This window comes from Oncorhynchus masou, chromosome 20, assembly GCF_036934945.1.
Source record: "Oncorhynchus masou masou isolate Uvic2021 chromosome 20, UVic_Omas_1.1, whole genome shotgun sequence".
Classification (NCBI taxonomy): domain Eukaryota; kingdom Metazoa; phylum Chordata; class Actinopteri; order Salmoniformes; family Salmonidae; genus Oncorhynchus; species Oncorhynchus masou.
Genome location: NC_088231.1, coordinates 25,138,430 through 25,165,856, shown reverse-complemented (window position 1 = coordinate 25,165,856; position 27,427 = coordinate 25,138,430). Strand labels below are relative to the sequence as shown.

At 49.7% G+C, this 27,427-nt stretch overlaps 1 pseudogene; it reads left to right on the top strand.

Annotated features, from left to right (window-relative positions):
• The first annotated feature begins 3,502 nt into the window (after positions 1-3,502).
• LOC135506602 (E3 ubiquitin-protein ligase RNF38-like) overlaps positions 3,503-27,427 on the top strand; it is a 59,327-nt pseudogene continuing 35,402 nt past the window's right edge.

Genomic DNA, 27,427 nt, shown 5'->3' with positions numbered 1-27,427 from the left:
TGCCCATTATAATAGAGTATATTGCTACAGTATGTTGCCCATTATAATAGGGTATATTGCTACAGTATGTTGCCCATTATAATAGGGTATATTGCTACAGTATATTGCCCATTATAATAGGATATATTGCTACAGTATATTGCCCATTATAATAGGGTATATTGCTACAGTATATTGCCCATTATAATAGGGTATATTGCTACAGTATATTGCCCATTATAATAGGGTATATTGCTACAGTATATTGCCCATTATAATAGGGTATATTGCTACAGTATATTGCCCATTATAATAGGATATATTGCTACAGAATTTTGCCCATTATAATAGGGTATATTGCTACAGTATATTGCCCATTATAATAGGGTATATTGCTACAGTATATTGCCCATTATAATAGGATATATTGCTACAGAATATTGCCCATTGTAATATGGTGCCATTTAAGAGGTAGCCTGCCTCTCATGAAGAAAAAGGGTGTAGTTGGTGATAATTTCACCCAAACATAATCTGCTGATGTTTTCCTGCTGTGTAATGTGTGTATAATTGCTGCAATGTAATATGAGTATAATTACTGCTGTCCTGTAAGTCTTTATTGAAATGTTTACATTTCTGTATAAGTAATGAATAATACAATCAATCAATTCAAATCAAATGAAACTTTATTAGTCACAGGCGCCGAATACAACAAGACCTTACAGTGAAATGCTCACTTACAAGCAGTTCAAGAAATAGAAAATATTTATGAAGAGCTCAGTGACTTTAACGTGGCACCGTCATAGGATGCCACCTTTCCAACAATTAATTTCATAAAAGTTCTGCCCTGCTAGAGCTGCCCTGGTCAACTGTAAGTGCTGTCATTGTGAAGTAGAAATGTCTAGGAGCAACAATGGCTCAGTGCGAAATGGTAGGCCACACAAGCTCACAGAATGGGACTGGCGAGTGCTGAAACGTGCAGCGTGTAAAAATCGTCTGTCCTCGGTTGCAACACTCACTACAGAATTCCAAACTGCCTCTGGAAGCAACTTCAGCACAAGAACTGTCCATCGGGAGCATCATTAAATGGTTTTCCATGGCTGAGCAGCCTCACACAAGCCTAAGATCACCATGAGCAATGCCAAGCGTCGGCTGGAGTGGTGTACAGCTGGCCGCCATTGGACTCTGGAGCAGTGGAAACGCGTTCTCTGGAGTGATGGATCACACTTCACCACTAAATGAAATAGTAGTTGCATGCAGAGTGCCAACTGTAAAGTTTGGTGGAGTAGGAATAATGGTCTGGGGCTGTTTTTCATGGTTCGGGCCCCTTAGTTCCAGTGAAGGGAAATCTTAAGGCTACAGCATAGAATGACATTCTAGAAGATTATGTGCTTCCAACTTTGTGGCAACAGTTTGGGGAAGGCCCTTTCCTGTTTCAGGATGACAATGCCATTTGTCCACAAAGCGAGGTCCATACAGAAATGGTTTGTCGAGATCGGTGTGGAAGAACTTGACAGGCCTGCACAGAGTCCTGAGCTCAACCCCATCAAACACCTTTGGGATGAATTGGAACACCGAATGCGAGCCAGGCCTAATCGCCCAACATCAGTTTCCAACCTTGCTAATGCTCTTGTGACTGAATGGAAGCAAGTCCCCACAGCAATGTTCCAACATCTAGTGGAAAACCTTCTCAGAAGAGTGGAGGCTGTTATAGCAGCAATGTTCCATCATCTAGTGGAAAACCTTCCCAGAAGAGTGGAGGCTGTTATAGCAGCAATGTTCTATCATCTAGTGGAAAGCCTTCCCAGAAGAGTGGAGGCTGTTATAGCAGCAATGTCCCATCATCTAGTGGAAAACCTTCCCAGAAGAGTGGAGGCTGTTATAGCAGCAATGTTCTATCATCTAGTGGAAAGCCTTCCCAGAAGAGTGGAGGCTGTTATAGCAGCATTGTTCCAACATCTAGTGGAAAACCTTCCCAGAAGAGTGGAGGCTGTTATAGCAGCAATGTTCCAACATCTAGTGGAAAACCTTCCCAGAAGAGTGGAGGCTGTTATAGCAGCAATGTTCCATCATCTAGTGGAAAACCTTCCCAGAAGAGTGGAGGCTGTTATAGCAGCATTGTTCCAACATCTAGTGGAAAACCTTCCCAGAAGAGTGGAGGCTGTTATAGCAGCAAAGGGGGACCAACTCCATATTAACACCCATGATTTTTGGAATGAGATGTTCGACGAGCAGGTGTCCACATACTTTTGGTCATGTAGTTTGTAATTTTCAAATCCTTAACAGCGCTAATATTGTTTGTTTCCCCAATAGTTCCTGTATTTTCAACAACAACAAAAAAGTCAACTTTTATAAACAGGCATAACATAAAAAAATACCGGTTAAGCAGCTGCAATAGCTAGCAGGCTACATGTAAATAAATCATTTAAATGCCCCTTATAGTCTTGCAAGTGCATGGAACATTTCGTTTGATTTTACCAGGCAGTACCAATCGAGCAACGATCGGACTCAAAAAACACAATTTCGCCTTGAGAAAGTTTTAGGACATGTTTTTATTGAAACGATTCCCTTCACTGTAATCCCCAAAATAATTGCAATAGAAATCCATTGACGACCCACGGTACCCAGATGATTTTCGGGGGTTTAAATATCGAAAATAAGAGCGAGAATGAGCTGCGAAAAACTGTCAATTATTTTTTTCTGCTATTGATTAGTCCGGCCTGGTGAAATCCGACTTCTGCTTTTGACGGTTCGTCACATTTCACGTTGACATCGAGCGAATACACGCCACCGACCATAAACACACACACACGGATCAAAATATTACCGACTGGTCGCAGTCCGGGAATACAGTAGAGACCGCAGCGTGTATTTAAAGGTAAGTGACTAAGAAAAACATGGTATAATGGGAACAAACGGGTGTTTTCTCAACGCCGAACGAAGAGTGAAATCCCACTTTTAGCTCGAATTAAATCTATTTTGTGTGGGTTTTTTTTCAGTGATATTTGAGATTCGACACTTTTCATTCAGTCAGCTCGATCCCTTCTGGCGGTGACCGGGCTTCTCCGGTTGGAAAACGCTTTCTCTCGGTTGGGACTGACGGGAACTAACTACATTGATTAAATCAGTACTATCTTTAAATTGAACTAGCTGACATGAGCTACTCATGTTAAGTTTTACTCTTTTTAACTATTTTGTTTTGTTTAACATACTGGTAACCAGGGACGTTTTTTAAAGGGAATTGAAGACCTGGTTGACTAGTTAGCAGCTTGGTTTTCTCTCTGTGGGAGGAAGGGTTGGTTCGTTGGCTAATATGCTATTAGTTGGCTAACTATTCTAGCTAACTGGCTGAATAAGTTAACGACGTACTCACTCAAACTATCAAAACTAACCTGCACAAAAAACTTTACACAACGTTAGACATGGCTACGAATGATCTGTGTAGTTTGTTACTACTGGTAGTTTGTTGTAACCGAGTATCGGTGCTAAAACCGTGTGTTGTTGTAAGTTAGCATGCTAGTTAACCATGGCGTTACAGGATACGGTGCCCTGGGCGGTTTTCACGGAAGTATACTGTACCCAGTTAGCTAGTTGAATAAACTAACTTAGTCTATTCCTAGAAAACATTGAACCGCTGTAGTTTATCAATTAAAAAAAAAATATTTTTAAAGTGAAAGTTGAGAGTTGGATAAATGTTTCTGTGAAAAGGTGACGAGCTCAGTTTTATTTCTGTGTGATCCATGAGACAGAGTTGGGAGTTTCCTGAAAGCGTAAACAAGGCTATGTCACAAAATAGTTTGACATTTGAAAGCTACGTAGTTAGAAACAGCAGCTTTCAATGAGAAGCCTTTGAAAGCCGGTTGTTGTTTTAGGCTGATTAGTTTGCGAACGTTACAGCTGATGACTGTTTGGAAAAAGTATGTTCCAAAGTTGTGTGTATATATATATTTTTTTTTTTTTAGAAAGAAAGAGATTTTTCTGGTGAAGAAACCGGGAATACAGAGAACGACAGAAAAGAAAACGAGGAAACCACCAAAAGGAAATGCCAATCGCAGCCACGGGGTCAACTGACGACTCAGGAACCCTGTATTTTCTCCCGACTGCCCTCCACCCCGGGCCTGTACCAAAAAGGGGGTAATTTATGTGACGTTGCGGGGGCAGTAGCCGAGTCACAGGAGCGAACAGAATACGGGGGCGCCGAGGGGGCAGCGGGGAGGACTGAGTAGCCAGCTACAGTCAGACCAGCGGCGCTCGGGGATTTCTGCCGCTTCGTTCTTCCAACTCCAACGGTTCTCCTCCGCAATCCCTCTCCACGTCCTCCCCCCCCTCGCCTCATCTTTCTTCCATCACCACCCCCTATCAAATGGCCATGGAGCCGCCCAGGACTCGATCGCGTTCTCGGTCTGGATTCTACCAGCAGTATGGTGCGACCGGCCCCGGGATTAATGCCAACGGGGGAAACGGACCTAACCACCATCATCACCACAGCCAGCAGCAACATCATCAACAGCAGCACAACTCCTGGTTGCTCACCCCTTGGAGCTCACAGCCACCACACGGAGCAGCACAGCATACGAGCCGGGATCTAACGTCTCCCCCGGGCTCAGAGGCAGTCGGGACCGCCTGGAGCACATCGCATCTCACCCCGCAGGTAAGCATTCTCTCCCTTCCTTACTCAGCAGTGCTCTCATTTCTGGGTTCTTGTGTAGTGTCTTGTGTGTTGACTATCCTTGACCCGACCAGCTAGAGAATCTGCTCTGTTGTAGCCTCTCGTGTCCCGGAGACAGAGGAAATGAGTGTTTCTGTGATGGCACACAACAGTGTGTCAGAGAGCCAGGCAGAGAAAGAGAGGGGCAGTGAGAGGAGACAGAGAACTCGATCTGGTTTAATGCACTAGAGGATCAGCTTCCTGAAAGGGAGAGCAGGGGGGGGAGGGGCAGGCAGGCAGCTATATTGTGTTGGCATGGTAATGTGTGTGTGTGACTGCACATTAGTTCTATTCTAATTAAGTAGACGCTGTTATGTGCTGCCACAGAGCTGCAGCGAGATGGTTTATTACATAGTAGTTACATGGAACAAGCAGTCTGTAACACACCACACACTTTACATTTAGCTTTGTGCACATTTAGTCTGTCTCTCTCTCTCTCTCCGCCTGTTCCTCTCTCTGATCTGTCTGTCTTCTGTCTCTCTCTCTCTCCTCCTGTTCCTCTCTAGCTCTGTGTCTGTCTCTCTCTCTCTCCGCCTGTTCCTCTCTAGCTCTGTGTCTGTCTCTCTCTCTCTCCGCCTGTTCCTCTCTAGCTCTGTGTCTGTCTCTCTCTCTCTCATGAACTCTAGTCTGTCTGTCTCTCTCTCTCCGCCTGTTCCTCTCTAGCTCTGTCTGTCTGTCTCTCTCCGCCTCTCTCCGCCTGTTCCTCTCTAGCTCTGTGTCTGTCTCTCTCTCTCTGCCCGCCTGTTCTCTCTCTCTCTCTCCGCCTGTTCCTCTCTAGCTCTGCCTGTTCCTCTCTAGCTATGTGTCTGTCTCTCTCTCTCCGTTCCTGTTCCTCTCTAGCTCTCTCTAGCTCTGTCTGTCTCTCTCCCGCCTGTTCCTCTCTAGCCTGTTCTCTCTCTCTCTCCGCCTGTTCCTCTCTAGCTCTGTGTCTGTCTCTCTCTCTCCGCCTGTTCCTCTCTAGCTCTCTCTCTCTCTCCGCCTGTTCCTCTCTAGCTCTGTGTCTGTCTCTCTCTCCGCCTGTTCCTCCCTCTGTGTCTGTCTCTCTCTCTCCGCCTGCTCCCTCTCTAGCTCTGTGTCTGTCTCTCTCTCTCTCCGCCTGTTCCTCTCTAGCTCTGTGTCTGTCTCTCTCTCTCTCTCCCACCTGTTCCTCTCTAGCTCTGTGTCTGTCTCTCTCTCTCGCCTGTTCCTCTCTAGCTCTGTCTCCTCCTCCGCCTGTTCCTCTCTAGCTCTGCTCTGTTCCTCTCTAGCTCTGTCTGTCTCTCTCTCTCTCGCCTGTTCCTCTCTAGTCTCTCTCTCTCTCCGCCTGTTCCTCTCTAGCTCTCTCTCTCTCTCCGCCTGTTCCTCTCTAGCTATGTGTCTGTCTCTCTCTCTCTCTCTCACCTGTTCCTCTCTAGCTCTCTCTCTCTCTCCGCCTGTTCTCTCTAGTTGTCCTCTCTCTCTCAGTTCTCCTATGTGTCTGTCTCTCTCTCTCTCCGCCTGTTCCTCTCTCTCTCTCTCTCCGCCTGTTCCTCTCTGGCTCTCCGCCTGTTCCTCTCTAGTCTCTCTCTCTCTCTCCGCCTGTTCCTCTCTAGCTCTCTCTCTGTCTCTCTCCCGCCTGTTCCTCTCTAGCCTGTTCCTCTCTCTCCGCCTGTTCCTCTCTAGCTAGCTCTCTCTCTCCGCCTCTCCTAGCCGCCTGTTCCTCTCTAGCTCTGTGTCTGTCTCTCTCTCCCTCTCTAGCTCTGTTCCTCTCCGCTGTTCCTCTCTAGCTCTCTCTCTCTCTCTCCGCCTCTGTTCCTCTCTAGCTCTCTCTCTCTCTCCGCCTGTTCCTCTCTCTCTCTCTCCGCCTGTTCCTCTCCTAGCTCTCTCTCTCTCTCCGCCTGTTCCTCTCTTAGCTCTCTCTCTCTCCGCCTGTTCCTCTCTAGCTCTCTCTCTCCTCCGCCTGTTCTCTCTCTAGCTCTCTCTCTCCTCTCCGCCTGTTCCTCTCTAGCTCTCTCTCTCTCTCCGCCTGTTCTGTTCTCTCTCTCTCCGCCTGTTCCTCTCTATTTGTTCCTCTCTAGCTCTCTCTCTCTCTCCGCCTGTTCCTCTCTAGCTCTCTCTCTCTCTCCGCCTGTTCCTCTCTAGCTCTCTCTCTCTCTCCGCCTGTTCCTCTCTAGCTCTCTCTCTCTCTCCGCCTGTTCCTCTCTAGCTCTCTCTCTCTCTCCGCCTGTTCTCTGTGTCTGTCTCTCTCCGCTCCCTAGCTCTCTCTCTCTCTCCGCCTGTTCCTCTCTAGCTCTCTCTCTCTCTCCGCCTGTTCCTCTCTAGCTCTCTCTCTCTCTCGCCTGTTCCTCTCCCTAGCTCTCTCTCTCTCTCCCGCCTGTTCCTCTCTAGCTCTGTCTCTCTCTCTCTCTCCGCCTGTTCCTCTCTAGCTCTGTTCCTCTCTAGCCTGTTCCTCTCTAGCTCTCTCTCTCTCTCCGCCTGTTCCTCTCTAGCTCTCTCTCTCTCTCTCCGCCTGTTCTCTCTAGCTCTGTTCTCTCTAGTCTGTCTGTCTCTCTCTCTCCGCCTGTTCCTCTCTAGCTCGCTCTCTCTCTCCGCCTGTTCCTCTCTAGCTCTGTGTCTGTCTCTCTCTCTCCGCCCCTTCCTCTCCTAGCTCTGTCTGCTCTCTCTGTCTCTCTCCGCTTGTTCCTCTCTAGCTCTGTTTGTCTCTGTCTGTTCCTCTCCTAGCTCTCTCTCTCTCTCCGCCTGTTCCTCTCTAGCTCTGTCTGTCTCTCTCTCTCCCTTCTGTTCCCCTCCTAGCTATGTGTCTGTCTCTCTCTCTCTCTCCGCCTGTTCCTCTCTCTCGCTCTCTCTCTCTCTCTCCGCCTGTTCCTCTCTAGTTAAACAGGTCTGTCTCTCTCTCGCCTGTTCCTCTCTCTAGCTCTGTGTCTCTCTCTCTCTCTCCGCCTGTTCCTCTCTAGCTCTCTCTCTCTCTCCGCCTGTTCCTCTCTATTCCAGCTTTTTGTCTTCTCTCTCTCTCTCCGCCTGTTCCTCTCTAGCTCTCTCTCTCCGCCTGTTCCTCTCTAGCTGTACAGATGAACAATGTGTCTGTCTCTCTCTCTCTCTCTCCGACGTACAAGGTTACAATACTGGACACAAGTACTCTGTGTCAGAATCCAGTGTGTCTGTCTCTCTCTCTCTCCGCCTGTTCCCCTCTACTAGTTTCTCTCTAGCTGGACACAAGTAATGGCAGAATCCAGTGTACTCGTTTCTTACTGGACACAAGTAATGGCAGAATCCAGTGATGTCATTGTACTCTGTGTCTCTCTCTCTCTCTCCTTCATCAATGACATGTTGGTCTAGATGTTGTCTCTCTCTCTCTCCGCCTGTTCCTTCTCTCTAGTGAATAATCACGTTTGTCTGACTGTGTCTGGGCTTGTTCCTCTCCTGCCTGTTTGTCTCTGTCTTGACGTGGGTTAAACAGTGACAAGTGTGGGGACACAAGTGGGAATGTGTACTGTTTCTTACTGGACACCTGTGGGAATCAGTGTACTCGTCGGGTGACTGTGTGTGGGGCCGTCGGGTGACTGTGTGGGGGCCGTCGGGTGACTGTGTGGGGGCCGTCGGGTGACTGTGTGGGGGCCGTCGGGTGACTGTGTAGGGGCCGTGTGGGGGCGGGTGACTGTGTGGGGGCCGTCGGGTGACTGTGGTCCTGTGGTCTCATGGCTCAGTTGGTAGAGCTGGCAATGCCAGGGTTGTGGGCTCCATTCCCCGCTCCACCCGTACGTAAAATGTTCTTTTAATTTGAACCTTTTTATTTAACTAGGCAAGTCGGTTAAGAACAAAGTTCTATTTTACAATGGCGGCCGAACCCGGATGACGCTGGGCCAATTGTGGGCAGCACTATCGGGACTCAGTCACGGCCGGTTGTGATACAGCCGGAATCGAACCAGGGTCTGTAGTGACACCTCTAGCAGGCAGATGCAGTGCCTCAGACCGCTGTGCTACCAGAGTTAAAAACAGTAAGATCCTGCTACAATAACAAAATACAGCATTCCGACATGGGTCATGTTCATTAGGCACCCAACGGAATAAAACAGACTTGAACGGAGAGGGAGTAACCTGACCTGGTCCAATAAGAATAGCTCGTTTCAGTTGCAAAATGTTTGTGCGGTATGCACTAATAAATGCAACCCTAGTAAAAAAAAAAACAGAATGCAACGTTGTGTTCAGTTCCAAACCGAGCTCAACTGAAATGGAGCTCAAAAACCACAGTCACTTATTTTTTTATTTAATTTTACCTTTATTTAACTAGGCAAGTCAGTTAAGAACAAATTCTTATTTTCAATGACGGCCTAGGAACAGTGGGTTAACTGCCTGTTCAGAGGCAGAACGACAGATTTGTACCTTGTCAGCTCAGGGATTCGAACTTGCAACCTTTTGGTTACTAATCCAATGCTCTAACCACTAGGCTACCCTGCCGCTCCTTATTAAGGAGACGATGACGGCTATAGACCATATTGAATTCTTTCTTCTCTCGTCTAAATACAGGTCGATATCCAGACGAGTTGTTGTGTTCCGTTGCAGGTGGTCAGGTGACAGAATCCACAGGTTATGGAACTACAGCCACTCCAGCACTACCACCACACAGTACCGTGGTGTTCTTCCTGGAGGTTACAGGCCTACTACTCGGTGAAGTCTAGTTGGTTTCTGTCACAATATACAATGATATTTAGTCGACAATCTTGGTCAACAATTTTTCACTACAGACCCTGGTTCAGCAGTCTAAGGCAGGGTAGCCTAGTGGTTAGAGCGTTGGACTAGTAACCGGAAGGTTGCAAATTCATATCCGTGAGCTGACGAGGTACAAATCTGTCGTTCTGCCCCTGAACAGGCAGTTAACCCACTGTTCCTAGGCCGTTATTGAAAATAAGAATTTGTTCTTAACTGACTAAATAAAATAAATAAATATAATAAATAAAAAAATAAAAATCTCCCTGCTAGAGGTGTCACTACAGACCCTAGTTCGATTCCAGGCTGTATCACAACCGGCCGTCCCATACAATTGTCCCAGCGTCGGCTGCGGTAGGCTGTCATTGTAAATAAGGATTTGTTCTTAACTGACTTACCTCGTTAAATAAAGGTAAAACAATAAAAATAAAGTTTAAATTCTAGCCGGATTGGTAGGGAGGGCATTGTTTGACAGTTGCCATAGTAACTAGGCTATATGGAAGGGTGTATGTAAAATATAAATAACTTTCACACAGTGGCCTGTGTACTGAACCAGAAAACACTCTTTCACTGTATAGACTTTCTGCTCGATAGTGAACAGGACCTGTGGAGAGTCTCTCCCTCTAGACTGTACAGCGAACTCCCCAGCACACACACTACCTCGTATTCAGTGATGAAATGATGCTGTGTGTTTAAGTGTTTTACGTTGCAGCTGTATTCAGGTGTGTGTGTGTGTGTGTGTGTGTGTCTGCTGAGCAACAGCGAATGGTATGCTGGGACTGGAAATACCTGTCTGGGAGAGTGGATGTCAGTACGAGCTGCTCTGAGTTTAACACCACACACACACACACACACACACACATACACACACACAGTGTAGCGCTACAGGGATTCACAATCAGCTTTGTGTGTGAAGTGGGGAGGACAACATACACAGACAGGCCTAGAGAGAGCGAGAGAGCACTCTGGACAAGAGGAGAAAGAACATGGGGGTGGAGGAGAGAGAGTGAGAGACATGATGATAGTTGGAATGGAGGAGAGTGAGAGACATGATGATAGTAGGGATGGAGGAGAGTGAGAGACATGATGATAGTAGGGATGGAGGAGAGTGAGAGACATGATGATAGTAGGGATGGAGGAGAGTGAGAGACATGATGATAGTAGGGATGGAGGAGAGTGAGAGACATGATGATAGTAGGGTTAGGGGGGATGGAGGAGAGGAGAGGGAGAGACATGATGACAGTAGGGATAGGGGGATGGAGGAGGAGAGAGGGAGAGACATGATGACAGTAGGGTTAGGGGGATGGAGGAGAGTGGGAGAGACATGATGATATAGGGGGATGGAGGAGAGACATGATGACAGTAGGGTTAGGGGGGATGGAGGGAGAGTGGGAGATGATGACAGTAGGGATAGGGGGGGATGGAGGAGGAGAGAGGAGAGACATGATGACATTAGGGTTAGAGGGGATGGGGGAGAGAGACATGATGACAGTAGAGATAGGGGGAGAGAGACATGATGACAGTAGAGATATGGGGGATGGAGAGACATGATGACAGTAGGGATAGGGGGAGGAGAGACATGATGACAGTAGAGATATGGGGATGGAGGGAGAGATGATGACAGTAGAGATATGGGGGAGGAGAGACATGATGACAGTAGAGATATGGGGGAGAGAGACATGATGACAGTAGAGATATGGGGAGAGAGACATGATGACAGTAGAGATATGGGGGAGAGAGACATGATGACAGTAGAGATATGGGGGAGAGAGACATGATGACAGTAGAGATATGGGGGAGAGAGACATGATGACAGTAGAGATATGGGGGAGAGAGACATGATGACAGTAGAGATATGGGGGAGAGAGACATGATGACAGTAGAGATATGGGGGAGAGAGACATGATGACAGTAGAGATATGGGGGAGAGAGACATGATGACAGTAGAGATATGGGGGAGAGAGACATGATGACAGTAGAGATATGGGGGAGAGAGACATGATGACAGTAGAGATATGGGGGAGAGAGACATGATGACAGTAGAGATATGGGGGAGAGAGACATGATGACAGTAGAGATATGGGGGAGAGAGACATGATGACAGTAGAGATATGGGGGAGAGAGACATGATGACAGTAGAGATATGGGGGGAGAGAGACATGATGACAGTAGAGATATGGGGGGATGGAGAGAGACAGAGACATGATGACAGTAGGGATATGGGGGAGAGAGACATGATGACAGTAGAGATATGGGGGAGAGAGACATGATGACAGTAGAGATATGGGGGGAGGATGGAGGTAGAGATATGGGGGAGAGACATGATGACAGTAGGGATAGGGGGATGGAGGGAGAGGGAGAGACATGATGACAGTAGGGATAGGGGGATGAGAGGAGAGAGATATGGGGGAGAGAGAGACATGATGACAGTAGGGATAGGGGGGATGGAGGAGAGAGGGAGAGACATGATGACAGTAGGGATAGGGGGATGGAGGAGAGAGAGAGGGAGAGACATGATGACAGTAGGGATAGGGGGATGGAGGAGAGAGAGGGAGAGACATGATGACAGTAGGGATAGGGGGATGGAGGAGAGAGGGAGAGAGACATGATGACATTAGGGATAGGGGGATGGAGGAGGAGAGAGGAGAGACATGATGACATTAGGGATAGGGGGGATGGAGGAGGAGAGAGGGAGAGACATGATGACATTAGGGATAGGGGGATGGAGGAGGAGAGAGGGAGAGACATGATGACAGTAGGGATAGGGGGGATGGAGGAGAGAGGGAGAGACATGATGACATTAGGGATAGGGGGGATGGAGGAGGAGAGAGGGAGAGACATGATGACATTAGGGATAGGGGGGATGGAGGAGAGAGGGAGAGACATGATGACATTAGGGATAGGGATGGAGGAGGAGAGAGGGAGAGACATGATGACATTAGGGATAGGGGGATGGAGGAGGAGAGAGGGAGAGCCATGATTAGGATAGGGGGGATGGAGGAGGAGAGAGGGAGAGACATGATGACATTAGGGATCTGTGGTTATCCTCACCATTAGGGATAGGGTCTAATGGTGTTTCATCCCCTTTGGTTTGGGGAGGTGCCAGCTGATCCTAGATCTGTGGTTATATTAGTATCTAATGGTTAAAGTAATGGTTGGGGAGGTGCCAGACATGATGACATAGGGATCTGGTCTGGTTAAATTAGTATCTAATGGTTAAAGTAATGGTTGGGGGAGGGGGATGGAGGTTAAATTAGTATCTAATGGTTAGAATGGTTTGAGGTGCAGCTGATGAAATTAGTATCTAATGGTTAAAGTAATGGTTGGGGGAGGTGCCAGCTGATCCTAGATCTGTGGTTATATTAGTATCTAATGGTTAAAGTAATGGTTTGGGGAGGTGCCAGCTGATCCTAGATCTGTGGTTAAATTAGTATCTAATGGTTAAAGTAATGGTTGGGGGCTGGAAGCTGATCCTAGATCTGTGGTTATGATTATATCTAATGGTTAAAGTAATGGTTGGGGGAGAGAGCTGATCCTAGATCTGTGACATTAGTTAAATTAGTATCTAATGGTTAAAGTAATGGTTGGGGGAGGAGGATCCTAGATCTGTGGTTATATTAGTATCTAATGGTTAAAGTAATGGTTTGGGGAGGTGCCAGCTGATCCTAGGTCTGTGGTTAAATTAGTATCTAATGGTTAAAGTAATGGATTGGGGGGATGGAGGATCCTAGATCTGAGGTTATATTAGTATCTAATGGTTAAAGTAATGGTTGGGGAGAAGCTGATCCTAGGTCTGGTTATATTAGTATCTAATGGTTAAAGTAATGGTTGCCTAGAAGCTTCATCCTAGATCCAGGTTATATTAGTATCTAATGGTTAAAGTAATGGTTTGGGGAGGGTAGAAGCTGATCCTAGGTCTGGGGTTATATTAGTATCTAATGGTTAAAGTAATGGTTGGGGGCTAGAAGCTGATCCTAGATCTGTGGTTATATTAGTATCTAATGGTTAAAGTAATGGTTTGGGGGGTAGAAGCTGATCCTAGATCTGTGGTTATATTAGTATCTAATGGTTAAAGTAATGGTTGGGGGCTAGAAGCTGATCCTAGATCTGTGGTTATATTAGTATCTAATGGTTAAAGTAATGGTTGGGGGCTAGAAGCTGATCCTAGGTCTGGTTATATTAGTATCTAATGGTTAAAGTAATGGTTGGGGGCTAGAAGTGTCTGAATTGTCTGAAAAGTGAAACACACACACATACATACATGATTGTTGGAATGGCCATTTCTGTCACAACGGATTTCACTGGAGACGTGGATGACTACTGAAACACACACACACACATACACACGCACACACACACTCATATACATACATATATACACACACACACACACACACACACACACACACACACACACACACACACACACATACACACACTCACACACATATATATACACACACACACACTCATATATATATATATATATATATACATATACACATATACACATATACACATATACACATATACACATATACACATATACACATATACACACATACATACATATATACACACACACCTACGCACACACATACACACACACCTACACACACACTATGCACATACACACACATATACACACTGCCAAGTCACAAGTTCCTGTGTGTGTATGTAGCAGGATGTGCATTCTGTAGCGTGTGTGTTGTCATTGGAAGGCCTGTTTCCTCATTTCCCCATATCCTCTACACCCCCCCTTGTGCCCATGTCAGAGAATAAGAAAAGCCCTTCACATTCAGTCGTGTGTACCAGCTGTCCTCCTCCACGTCCACTTGTGTTTTAATAAGGAGGAGGTTCCCGAGAACACTTAGGACGGCTCTGCACATTTTCACTACAGCACCCACATCTACAGCACATGTTTCTCAGGCTCACTAGATGAGTTCCAAATAGCACCTTATTCCCTACATGCTGCACTAGATGAGTTCCAAATAGCTCCCTATTCCCTACATGCTGCACTAGATTAGTACCAAATAGCTCACTATTCCCTACATGCTGCACTAATTGAGTACCAAATAGCACACTATTCCCTACATGCTGCACTAGTTGAGTACCAAATAGCACCTAATCCCTACATGCTGCACTAGATTCCTCAATAGAACATCTATTATCTGTGTGTGTGACTCATATCAGTCTTCCCATGGTCACCTGCACTAGGGATGAGGGCCCTTGATCCCTCCTCTACTCTCCTCCTTGAAGGTCACTATGTTCCCCCTCTATCCACCCCTCTCCTCCCTTGACCTTCTATGTTCCCCTCCTCCAGTCCTCTCTGCCCCTCCTTCAACCTAGCCCTCTGTCTGTTCCCCTTCTCTCCTCCTTGAAGGTCATCTGTACCTCTACTCTCCCTCTCTCTGCCCCTCCTTCATCCTTACTTACCTCCTCTCTGCCCCTCCTTCATCCTTAGCCCTCTCCTCTCTCTGCCCCTCCTTCATCCTTACCTCTAGCCCCTCTCCCTCTCTCTGCCCCTCCTTCATCCTTACCTCTAGCCCTCTCCTCTCTGCTGTTCATCCTCCTCCTTCATCCTACCTCTAGCCCCTCTCCTCTCTCTGCCCCTCCTTCATCCTTACCTCTAGCCCTCTCCTGTCTCTGCCCCTCCTTCATCCTTACCTCTAGCCCTCTCCCTCTCTCTGCCCCTCCTTCATCCTTACCTCTAGCCCTCTCCTCTCTCTGCCCCTCCTTCATCCTTACCTCTAGCCCTCTCCTGGAGAGAGGGTTCTCTGCCCCTCCTTCATCCTTACCTCTAGCCCTCCTCATCCTCTCTCTGCCCCTCCTTCATCCTTACCCTACCCCTCCCCTCCTGAGAGAGGGGTCTGCCCCTCCTTCATCCTTACCTCCTCCTCTCCTCTCTCTGCCCCTCCTTCATCCTTACCTGTCTAATAGCCTCCTTCATCCTTACCTCTAGCCCTCTCCTCTCTCTGTCCTTGAGAGAGGGGTACCTGTCTGAGCCTCTCCCTCCTGAGAGAGGGGTCTCTGTCTGCCCCTCCTTCCTCCTGAGAGAGGGGTTACCTGTCTGATTCCCTCCTCTCCTCCTGAGAGAGGGGTTAGTCTGTCTGATTACCCCTCCTCCTGAGAGAGGGGTCAGTCTGTCTGATTCCTCCTCCTCTCCTCCTGAGAGGGGGTCAGTCTGTCTGACTCCTCCTCCTCTCCTCCTGAGAGAGGGGTTCAGTCTGTCTGATTACTCCTCTCCTCCTGAGAGAGGGGGTTAGTCTGTCCTCCTCCTCTCCTCCTGAGAGAGGGGTTAGTCTGTCTGATTCCTCCTCCTCTCCTCCTGAGAGAGGGGTCAGTCTGTCTGATTCCCTCCTCTCCTCCTGAGAGAGGGGTTAGTCTGTCTGATTCTCCTCCTCTCCTCCTGAGAGAGGGGTTAGTCTGTCTGATTCCTCCTCCTCTCCTCCTGAGAGAGGTCTGTCTAGATTCTGTCCTTCTCCTCCTCTCCTCCTGAGAGAGGGGGTCAGTCTGTCTGACTCTCCTCCTCTCCTCCTGAGAGAGAGGTCATTCCTCCTCCTCTCCTCCTGAGAGAGGGGTCAGTCTGTCTGAAAGAGGGGTCAGTCTGTCTGATTATCCTCCTCCTCTCCTCCTGAGTCAGTCTGTCTGATTCCTCCTCCTCTCCTCCTGAGAGAGGGGTTAGTCTGTCTGATTCCTCCCTCCCCTCCTGAGAGAGGGGTTAGTCTGTCTGATTCCTCCTCCTCTCCTCCTGAGAGAGGGGGTTAGTCTGTCTGATTCCTCCTCCTCTCCTCCTGAGAGAGGGGTCAGTCTGTCTGATTCCTCCTCCTCTCCTCCTGTTCTGTCTGAAATCCTCCTCTCCTCCTGAGAGGGGTTTGTCTGTCTGATTCTCCTCCTCTCCTCCTGAGAGAGGGGTTAGTCTGTCTGATTCCCTCCTCTCCTCCTGAGAGAGGGGTTAGTCTGTCTGATTCCTCCTCCTCTCCTCCTCCTGAGAGAGGGGTTAGTCTGTCTGATTCCTCCTCCCTCCTCCTCCTGAGAGAGGGGTCAGTCTGTCTGATTCCTCCTCCTCTCCTCCTGAGAGAGGGGTCAGTCTGTCTGATTATCCTCTCCTCCTGAGAGAGGGGTCAGTCTGTCTGATTCCCTCCTCTCCTCCTGAGAGAGGGGGTCAGTCTCCTCCTCCTCCTGAGAGGGGTTAGTCTGTCTGATTCCTCCTCCTCCTGAGAGAGGGGTCAGTCTGTCTGATTCCTCCTCCTCTCCTCCTGAAGAGGGGTTAGTCTGTCTGATTCCTCCTCCTCTCCTCCTGAGAGAGGGTTAGTCTGTCTGACTCCTCCTCCTCTCCTCCTGAGAGGGGTTAGTCTGTCTGACCTGAGAGAGGGGTTAGTCTGTCTGATTACTCCTCCTCTCCTCCTGAGAGGGGGTCAGTCTGTCTGATTCCTCCTCCTCTCCTCCTGAGAGAGGGGTCAGTCTGTCTGATTCCTCCTCTCCTCCTGAGAGAGGGGTTAGTCTGTCTTCCTCCTCCTCCTCTGATTCCTCTCCTCCTGAGAGAGGGGTTAGTCTGTCTGATTCTCTCCTCCTGAGAGAGGGGGTTAGTCTGTCTGATTACTCCTCCTCCTCTCCTCCTGAGAGAGGGGTCAGTCTGTCTGATTCCTCCTCCTCCTCTCCTCCTGAGAGAGGGGTTAGTCTAATCCTCCTCCTCTCCTCCTGAGAGAGGGGTTAGTCTGTCTGATTAGTCTGTCTGATTCCTCCTCCTCTCCTCCTGAGAGAGGGGTTCCTGTCTGATTCCTCCTCCTCTCCTCCTGAGAGAGGGGTCAGTCAGTCTGATTCCTCTCCTCATCTCCTGAGAGAGGGGTCAGTCTGTCTGAGAGGGGGGTCAGTCTGTCTGATTCCTCCTCCTCTCCTCCTGAGAGAGGGGTCAGTCTGTCTGATTCCTCCTCCTGAGAGAGGGGTTAGTCTGTCTGATTCCTCCTCCCTGAGAGAGGGGGTTAGTCTGTCTGATCTCTCCTCCTGAGAGAGGGGTCAGTCTGTCTGACTCCTCCTCCTCTCCTCCTGAGAGAGGGGTCAGTCTGTCTGATTCCTCCTCCTCCTCCTCCTGAGAGAGGGGTTAGTCTGTCTGATTCCTCCTCCTCTCCTCCTGAGAGAGGGGTTAGTCTGTCTGATTCCCTCCTCTCCTCCTGAGAGAGGGGGTCTCTGATTCCCCTCCTCTAGAGAGGGGTCAGTCTGTATTAGTCTGTCTGATTCCTCCTCTCCTCCTGAGAGGGGTCCTCTGTCTGATTCCTCCTCCTCCCTCCTGAGAGAGGGGTCAGTCTGTCTGATTCCTCCTCCTCTCCTCCTGAGAGAGGGGTTAGTCTGTCTGATTCCTCTCCTCCTCCTGAGAGAGGGGGTCAGTCTGTCTGATTCCTCCTCCTCCTCTCCTGAGAGAGGGGTTAGTCTGTCTGATTACTCCTCCTCCTCTCCTCCTGAGAGAGGGGTCAGTCTGTCTGACTGTCTGATTACTCCTCTCCTCCTGAGAGAGAGGGGTCAGTCTGTCTGATTACCCTCTCCTCCTGAGAGAGGGGTTAGTCTGTCTGATTACTCCTCCCTCCTCCTGAGAGAGGGGTCAGTCCTGATTACTCCTCCTCTCTGAGAGGGGTTAGTCTGTCTGATTACTCCTCCTCTCCCCTCCTGAAGGGGGTCAGTCTGTCTGATTCCTCCTCCTCCCTCCTCCTGAGAGGGGGTTAGTCTGTCTGATTCCTCCTCCTCTCCTCCTGAGAGAGGGGTTAGTCTGTCTGATTCCTCCTCCTCTCCTCCTGAGAGGGGGTTAGTCTGTCTGATTCCTCCTCCTCTCCTGAGAGAGGGGTTAGTCTGTCCTGAGAGAGGGGTCTGTCTGATTCTCTCCTCCTGATTCCTGTCCTCCTCTCCTCCTGAGAGAGGAGGGGTTAGTCTGTCTGATTCCCTCCTCCTCTCCTCCTGAGAGAGGGGTTAGTCTGTCTGATTCTCCTCCTCTCCTCCTGAGAGGGGTCAGTCTGTCTGATTCCTCCTCCTGAGAGAGGGGTTAGTCTGTCTGATTCCTCCTCCTCTCCTCCTGAGAGAGGGGTTAGTCTGTCTGATTCCTCCTCCTCTCCTCCTGAGAGAGGGGTCCTCTGTCTGAGAGGGTTCTGTCTGATTCCTCCTCCTTTCCTCCTGAGAGAGGGGTTAGTCTGTCTGATTCTCCTCCTCCTCTCCTCCTGAGAGAGGGGTTAGTCTGTCTGATTCCTCCTCCTCCTGAGAGAGGGGTTAGTCTGTCTGATTCCTCCTCCTCTCCTCTCTGATCCTCCTGAGAGGGGGTTAGTCTGTCTGACTCCTCCTCCTCTCCTCCTGAGAGGGGGTCAGTCTGTCTGATTCCTCCTCCTCCCTCCTGAGAGGGGGTTAGTCTGTCTGATTCCTCCTCCTCTCCTCCTGAGAGAGGGGTTAGTCTGTCTGATTACTCCTCCTCTCCTCCTGAGAGAGGGGTAGTCTGTCTGAATCCTCCTCCCTCCTCCTGAGAGAGGGGTTAGTCTGTCTGATTCCTCCTCCTCCTCCTCCTGAGAGAGGGGTTAGTCTGTCTGACTCCTCCTCCTCTCCTCCTGAGAGAGGGGTCAGTCTGTCTGATTCTCCTCCTCTCCTCCCTGAGAGAGGGGTCAGTCTGTCTGATTCCTCCTCCTCCCCTGAGAGAGGGGGTTACTGATTCCTCCTCCTCTCCTCCTGAGAGAGGGGTTAGTCTGTCTCCTCCTCCTCTCTCCTGAGAGAGGGGGTCAGTCTGTCTGATTACCTCCTCCTCTCCTCCTGAGAGAGGGGTCTGTCTGACTTAGTCTCCTCCTCCTCCTCTCCTCCTGAGAGAGGGGTTAGTCTGTCTGATTACCTCCTCCTCCTCCTGATTACTCCTCCTCTCCTCCTGAGAGGTTAGTCTGTCTGATTACCTCCTCCTCTCCTCCTGAGAGAGGGGTCAGTCTGTCTGATTACTCCTCCTCTCCTCCTGAGAGAGGGGTTAGTCTGTCTGATTCCTCCTCCTCTCCTCCTGAGAGAGGGGTTAGTCTGTCTGACTCTCCTCCTCCTGAGAGGGGGTTAGTCTGTCTGATTACCCTCCCTCCTGAGAGGGGTCAGTCTGTCTGATTACTCCTCCTCTCCTCCTGAGAGAGGGGTCAGTCTGTCTGATTCCTCTCCTCTCTGAGAGAGGGGGTTAGTCTGTCTGATTACTCCTCCTCTCCTCCTGAGAGAGGGGTTCTGTCTGTCTGAGAGAGGGGGTTCCTCCTCCTCCTCCCTCCTGAGAGAGGGTTAGTCTGTCTGATTCCTCCTCCTCTCCTCCTGAGAGGGGTTAGTCTGTCTGATTCCTCCTCTCCTCCTGAGAGAGGGGTCAGTCTGTCTGATTCCCTCCTCCTCCTGAGAGAGGGGTTAGTCTGTCTGACTCCTCCTCCTCTCCTCCTGAGAGAGGGGTTAGTCTGTCTGACTCCTCCTCTCCTCCTGAGAGAGGGGGTTAGTCTGTCTGATTACTCCTCCTCTCCTCCTGAGAGAGGGGTTAGTCTGTCTGACTCCTCCTCCTCTCCTCCTGAGAGAGGGGGTTAGTCTGTCTGATTCTCCTCCTCTCCTCCTGAGAGAGGGGTTAGTCTGTCTGATTCCTCCTCCTCCTGAGAGAGGGGTTAGTCTGTCTGATTCCTCCTCCTGAGAGAGGGGTTAGTCTGTCTGATTCCTCCTCCTCTCCTCCTGAGAGAGGGGTTAGTCTGTCTGATTCCTCCTCCTCTCCTCCTGAGAGAGGGGTTAGTCTGTCTGATTCCTCCTCTCCTCCTGAGAGAGGGTTAGTCTGTCTGATTCCTCCCTCCTCTCCTCCTGAGAGAGGGGTTAGTCTGTCTGATTCCTCCTCCTCTCCTCCTGAGAGAGGGGTTAGTCTGTCTGATTCCTCCTCCTCCTCTCCTCCTGAGAGAGGGGTTAGTCTGTCTGATTCCTCCTCCTCTCCTCCTGAGAGAGTCTGTCTGATTCCTCCTCCTCTCCTCCTGAGAGAGGGGTCAGTCTGTCTGATTCTCCTCCTCTCTCTCCTGAGAGAGGGGTTAGTCTGTCTGTCTCCTCCTGAGAGAGGGGTCAGTCTGTCTCCTCCTCTCCTCCTGAGAGAGGGGTTAGTCTGTCTGATTCCTCCTCCTCTCCTCCTGAGAGAGGGGTTAGTCTGTCTGATTCCTCCTCCTCTCCTCCTGAGAGAGGGGTTAGTCTGTCTGATTCCTCCTCCTCCTCCTCTGTCCTCCTCCTGAGAGAGGTTAGTCCTCTCCTCCCCTGAGAGGGGTTAGTCCTGATTCCTCTCCTCCTCCTGAGAGAGAGGGGTTAGTCTGTCTGATTCCTCCTCCTCTCCTCCTGAGAGAGGGGTTAGTCTGTCTGACTCCTCCTCCTCTCCTCCTGAGAGAGGGGTTTGTCTGTCTGATTACTCCTCCTCTCCTGGAAGTTGTTGCTCCTCATGTCTTGTTTCCAGGCTAAAAGGTTTTTACACTTCATAGTTTAGTGGGTTCACCTGCCACCACTCTGATACCACAACTAAACACGGGCTTGCATCCCAAAATAACACCCTATTCCCTATATGGTGTACTTCCTAATAACAGGGCCCTTCGTCCACTATCTTTAACGAGAGGCACAATCTAGGGAATAGGGTGCCATTTGGGACACACTCACTTTGCATGGAGAGGATTATTGTCACGTTAGACAGGATCTATTTCTTCTAGATATTAATACACAGACCCAGAGTAGATAGATCTATATCTGTATGTTTATAGGGAGGTAAATAGTCTATCAAGGAGGACCGAGGTGTTTAAGACCATTCAGAATGAACCAGACCAGGGACAGGGCTTTTTTGTTTGTTGTTTGTAGATTTCTAAGTCTGTCTGGGGGCCGATGCTGTATGTCTGTCTGTGATGGGGGGGGGGGGGGATTGACACATTTTGTTTTTGTTATTTCTCCTATGTTCATGAGTTCTCACCAACAAGAGGCACAAACCCCACTAGCCAAATCTGCACTCGTTCTATCATGCTCTCTCTCTCTAGGTTTCTGTTTCCTTTCTCCTCCACCCTCTTTCCCCTTCTCTCTTTCTCGTCTCTCTGTTCAGGCCTGTCTCTTTCTCTCTCTGTTTAGTTTCTGTTGTAACAGTTATACAGTGTGTGTGTGTGTGTGTGTGTGTGTGAAGTCCTAGAGAGAGACAGAAATGGAGAGGGAGGGGGTGAAGGAGAAGTAAATGTGACAGAGCACAGTGCAGAAGGAGAGTCTTGGCTGCCCTGCTGTCAAATTCTCCTGAGCCCCTGTCTGTCAGTGAAGGAAAGAGGGAGAGGAGGACAGAAGGAGAGTCTCTGGGCTGAGCCCTGTCTGTGATGCTAGAGAGAGACAGAAATGGAGAGTGATGAGGAAGAGAGGAGGACAGAAGGAGAGTTGAGCCCTGTCTGTCAGTGACAACAATATAGTGACGGAGAGGAAAATACTTTGGCTTTTGTGAAGTGAGAGGGAGAGGAGGACAGAAGGAGAGTCTCTTGGCTGGGCCCTGTCTGTCAGTGAAACAGGAAGTGAGAGGAGGAGGAGGACAGAAGGAGAGTCTCTTGGCTGAGCTGTCTGTCAGTGATGCCAGAAGGAGAGTCTGTCTGTCTGTCAGTGATGCAGGAAGAGAGGAGGACAGAAGGAGAGTCTCTTGGCTGAGCCCTGTCTGTCAGTGATGCAGGAAGTGAGGGGAGAGGAGGACAGAAGGAGAGCCCTCTCTTGGCTGAGCCCTGTCTGTCAGTGAAACAGGAGCCCTGTCTGTCAGTGATGCAGGGAGAGGAGGACAGAAGGAGAGTCTCTTGGCTGAGCCCTGTCTGTCAGTGATGCAGGAAGTGAGAGGAGGACAGAAGGAGTCTCTTGGCTGAGTGATGCAGGAAGAGAGGAGGACAGAAGGAGAGTCTCTTGGCTGAGCCCTGTCTGTCAGTGATGCAGGAAGAAGAGAGGAGGACAGAAGGAGAGTCTCTTGGCTGAGCCCTGTCTGTCAGTGATGCAGGAAGAGAGGAGGACAGAAGGAGTCTCTTGGCTGAGCCCTGTCTGTCAGTGATGCAGGAAGAGAGGAGGACAGAAGGAGGAGTCTCTGATGGCTGAGCCCTGTCTGTCAGTGATGCAGGAAGAGAGGAGGACAGAAGGAGAGTCTCTTGGCTGAGCCCTGTCTGTCAGTGATGCAGGAAGGAAGAGAGGGACAGAAGGAGTCTCTTGGCTGAGCCCTGTCTGTCAGTGATGCAGGAAGAGAGAGGACAGAAGGAGAGTCTCTTGGCTGAGCCCTGTCTGTCAGTGATGCAGGAAGAGAGGAGGACAGAAGGAGTCTCTTGGCTGGGCCCTGTCTGTCAGTGATGCAAGTGGAAGAGAGGAGGACAGAAGGAGAGTCTCTTGGCTGAGCCCTGTCTGTCAGTGATGCAGGAAGAGAGGAGGACAGAAGGAGTCTCTTGGCTGAGCCCTGTCTGTCAGTGATGCAGGAAGAGAGAAGGACAGAAGGAGGACTGAGCCCTGTCTGTCAGTGATGCAGGAAGAGAGGAGAAGACAGAAGGATGCAGGAAGAGAGGGAGGACAGAGAGTCCTTGGCCGAGCCCCAGTCTCTTGGCTGAGCCCTGTCTGTCAGTGATGCAGGAAGAGGAGGGAGGACAGAAGGAGTCTCTTGGCTGAGCCCTGTCTGTCAGTGGAAGAGGAGGACAGAAGGAAGCCCTGTCTGTCAGTGATGCAGGAAGAGAGAGGACAAGGAGTCTCTTGGCTGGGCCCTGTCTGTCAGTGAAACAGGAAGAGAGAGGGAGAGGAGGACAGAAGGAGAGTCTCTTGGCTGAGCCCTGTCTGTCAGTGATGCAGGAAGAGAGGAGGACAGAAGGAGTCTCTTGGCTGGGCCCTGTCTGTCAGTGATGCAGGAAGAGAGGAGGGAAGGAGAGTCTCTTGGCTGGGCCCTGTCTGTCAGTGATGGGAAGAGAGGAGGACAGAAGGAGAGTCTCTTGGCTGGGCCCTGTCTGTCAGTGAAACAGGAAGAGAGGAGGACAGAAGGAGAGTGATGCAGGAAGAGAGGAGGACAGAAGGAGTCTCTTGGCTGAGCCCTGTCTGGCAGTGATGCAGGAAGAGAGGAGGACAGAAGGAGTCTCTTGGCTGGGCCCTGTCTGGCAGTGATGCAGGAAGAGAGAGGGAGAGGAGGACAGAAGGAGTCTCTTGGCTGGGCCCTGTCTGTCAGTGAAACAGGAAGAGAGGAGGACAGAAGGAGGCTGGGCCCTGTCTGTCAGTGATGCAGGAAGAGAGGAGGACAGAAGGAGGCCTGTCTGTCAGTCAGGAAGAGAGGAGGACCAGAGGAGTCTTGGCTGGGCCCTGTCTGGCAGTGATGCAGGAAGAGAGAGGGAGAGGAGGACAGAAGGAGTCTCTTGGCTGAGCCCTGTCTGTCAGAGAGAGAGAGGGGGTGATGGAGAGTAATGGAGACGAGGTTCATGTGGTGTGTGTGTGTGTGTGTTTGGGGTTTCCATGTGTAGTGTTGGTGAGTTCTGGTTTTAGAATGTAAGCGTTAGGGAGTGGCCTGTGTGTGTGGGCCTTGTTTATTGGCTGTCTGGGTGGCTTTGGAGCAGAGGAGGAACTGTGTCAGCAGCACAGAGAGTTTCACAAACAGATCCCAGTTTAGTGTATTACATTAGACCAGAACACTAGTGACCAGAGAGGTCTATTGGGTCCTGTTTAACACTAGTGACCAGATAGGTCTATTGGGTCCTCGTTAACACTAGTGACCAGATAGGTCTATTGGGTCCTCGTTAACACTAGTGACCAGAGAGCTCTATTGGGTCCTGTTTAACACTAGTGACCAGAGAGGTCTATTGGGTCCTGTTTAACACTAGTGACCAGAGAGGTCTATTGGGTCCTGAACACTAGTGACCAGAGAGGTCTATTGGGTCCTGTTTAACACTAGTGACCAGAGAGTCTATTGTCCTGTTTAACACTAGTGACCAGAGCTCTGTTGGGTCCTGTTTAACACTAGTGACCAGAGAGGTCTATTGGGTCCTGTTTAACACTAGTGACCAGAGCTCTATGTTGGGTCCTGTTTAACACTAGTGACCAGAGAGGTCTATTGGGTCCTGTTTAACACTAGTAACCAGAGAGCTCTATGGGTCCTGTTTAACACTAGTGAGAGAGAGCTCTATTGGGTCCTGTATAACACTAGTGACCAGAGAGGTCTAGTGACCAGAGAGCTCTATTGGGTCCTGTTTAACACTAGTGACCAGAGAGCTCTATTGGGTCCTGTTTAACACTAGTGACCAGAGAGGTCTATTGGGTCCTGTATAACACTAGTGACCAGAGCTATGTTGGGTCCTGGTTAACACTAGTGACCAGAGAGGTCTGTTGGGTCCTGTTTAACACTAGTGACCAGAGAGCTCTATGGGTCCTGTTTAACACTAGTGACCAGAGATCTATTGGGTCCTGTTTAATACTAGTGACCAGAGGTCTGTTGGGTCCTGTATAACACTAGTGACCAGAGAGCTCTATTGGGTCCTCTGTTGGGTCCTGGTTAACACTAGTGACCAGAGGTCTGTTGGGTCCTGGTTAACACTAGTGACCAGAGAGCTCTATTGGGTCCTGTTTAATACTAGTGACCAGAGAGTCTATTGGGTCCTGTATAACACTAGTCTACTAGTGTTGGAATACCTAGGATAGGATAAGTAATCCTTCTCCCCCCCTTAATGATTTAGATGCACTATTGTAAAGTGGCTGTTCCACTGGATGTCAGAAGGTGAATTCACCAATTTGTAAGTCGCTCTGGATAAGAGCGTCTGCTAAATGACTTAAATGTAAATGTAAATGAGGTAAGGTGCCATTGGGGACATAGAGAGACATGCAGATCATTACATCACCATTGTTACTACTACAGAGGTGTGTAGAGAGAGAGGGGGTGTAGAGAGAGAGGGGGTGTAGAGAGAGAGGGGGTGTAGAGGGAGAGAGGTGGAGAGAGAGAGGTGGAGAGAGAGACATGCAGATCATTACATCACCATTGCTACTACTACAGAGGTGTGGAGAGAGAGAGAGAGGGGGTGTAGAGAGAGAGGGGGTGTAGAGAGAGAGGGGGTGTAGAGAGAGAGAGAGGTGGAGAGAGAGACATGCAGATCATTACATCACCATTGTTACTACTACAGAGGTGGGGGGAGAGAATGAAGACAAGAATGGCAGAAGGAAAAAGTCAAATCGAGCGAGGGAGGGGTGGAGGGAGGGAGGGATGGAGAGAGGGAGGGGGGGGGGAGAGGGAAAGGGAGAGTTATTCCTGTGTCTACAATGGGAAACACCACTTACTGGCTGACCAATACACACACACACACACACACACACACACACACACACACACACACACACACACACACACACACGTGCTGTCAGTTCCATGTGCTTTGCTTATTCTCTGTTTGTATTTATACGATGTAGCATTTGTGTGTCTGTGGTGAAGGCCACATTGTATTCTACAAGGCTGGTGCTGAAGTCTGTTCAGATATCTTAAGATCGACCTGTGTGTGTCTCACGTGCTCTCCCTCTCGCCTCTCCCTCTCTCTCGCCTCTCTCTCTCGCCTCTCTCTCTCGCCTCTCTCTCTCGCCTCTCTCTCTCGCCTCTCTCTCTCGCCTCTCTCTCTCTCCTTCTCGTCTCTCAATTTCTCTCTTGTTTTTAGTTGTGAAAAGTTAGTAAGAAACAATCTCACCAGCGACTGATAAGAGAGATGGAGAGAGAACGATATGAAAAGAGGAGGGCTAGAAAGGGATGCGTTAATGAGGGAGAGGTTGAGAGTGGGGGTGACATGAAGAAGAGATGACACATGAAGAAGAGATGTGGGGTGGGGGGTTGACATGAAGAAGAGATGGGGGGACGACATGAAGAAGAGATGTGGGGTGGGGGGTTGACATGAAGAAGAGATGTGGGGACGACATGAAGAAGAGATGTGGGGTGGGGGTTGACATGAAGAAGAGATGTGGGGACGACATGAAGAAGAGATGTGGTGGGGGACGACATGAAGAAGAGATGTGGGGGACATAAAGAAAAGATGTGGGGGGACATGAAGAAGAGATGTGGGGTGGGGGGTTGACATGAAGAAGAGATGTGGGGACGACATGAAGAAGAGATGTGGGGACGACATGAAGAAGAGATGTTGGGGGTTGACATGAAGAAGAGATGTGGGGACGACATGAAGAAGAGATGTGGGGTGGGGGTTGACATGAAGAAGAGATGTGGGGACGACATGAAGAAGAGATGTGATGTGGTGGGGGACACATGAAGAAGAGATGTGGGGGGGACATAAAGAAGAGATGTGGGGGGACATAAAGAAAAGATGTGGGGGGGGGGACATAAAGAAGAGATGTGGGGGGTGACATAAAGAAGAGATGTGGGGGTGACATAAAGAAGAGATGTGGGGGGGACATGAAGAAGAGATGTGGGGGGGGACATGAAGAAGAGATGTGGGGGGGACATAAAGAAGAGATGTGGGGGGGACATAAAGAAGAGATGTGGGGGGGACATAAAGAAGAGATGTGGGGGGACATAAAGAAAAGATGTGGGGGGACATGAAGAAGAGATGTGGGGGGGACATAAAGAAGGGGATGTGGGGGACATGTGGGGGGGACATAAAGAAGAGATGTGGGGGGGGGGGGGACATAAAGAAGAGATGTGGGGGGGACATAAAGAAAATATGTGGGGGGGGGGGACATGAAGAAGAATGTGGGGGACAACATGATGTGGGGGGGGGACATAAAGAAGAGATGTGGGGGGACATAAAGAAAAGATGTGGGGGAGGACATGAAGAAGAGATGTGGGGGGGGACATAAAGAAGAGATGTGGGGGGACATAAAGAAAAGATGTGGGGGGGACATGAAGAAGAGATGTGGGGACGACATAAAGAAGAGATGTGGGGGTGACATGAAGAAGAGATGTGGGGGTGACATGAAGAAGAGATGTGGGGTGGGGTGGGGTGGGGGGGGTGACATGAAGAAGAGATGTGGGGGCGGGACATGAAGAAGAGATGTGGGGTGGGGGCGGGACATGAAGAAGAGATGTGGGGGGGGGCACATGAAGAAGAGATGTGGGGGGGGGCGGGACATGAAGAAGAGATGTGGGGGCGGACA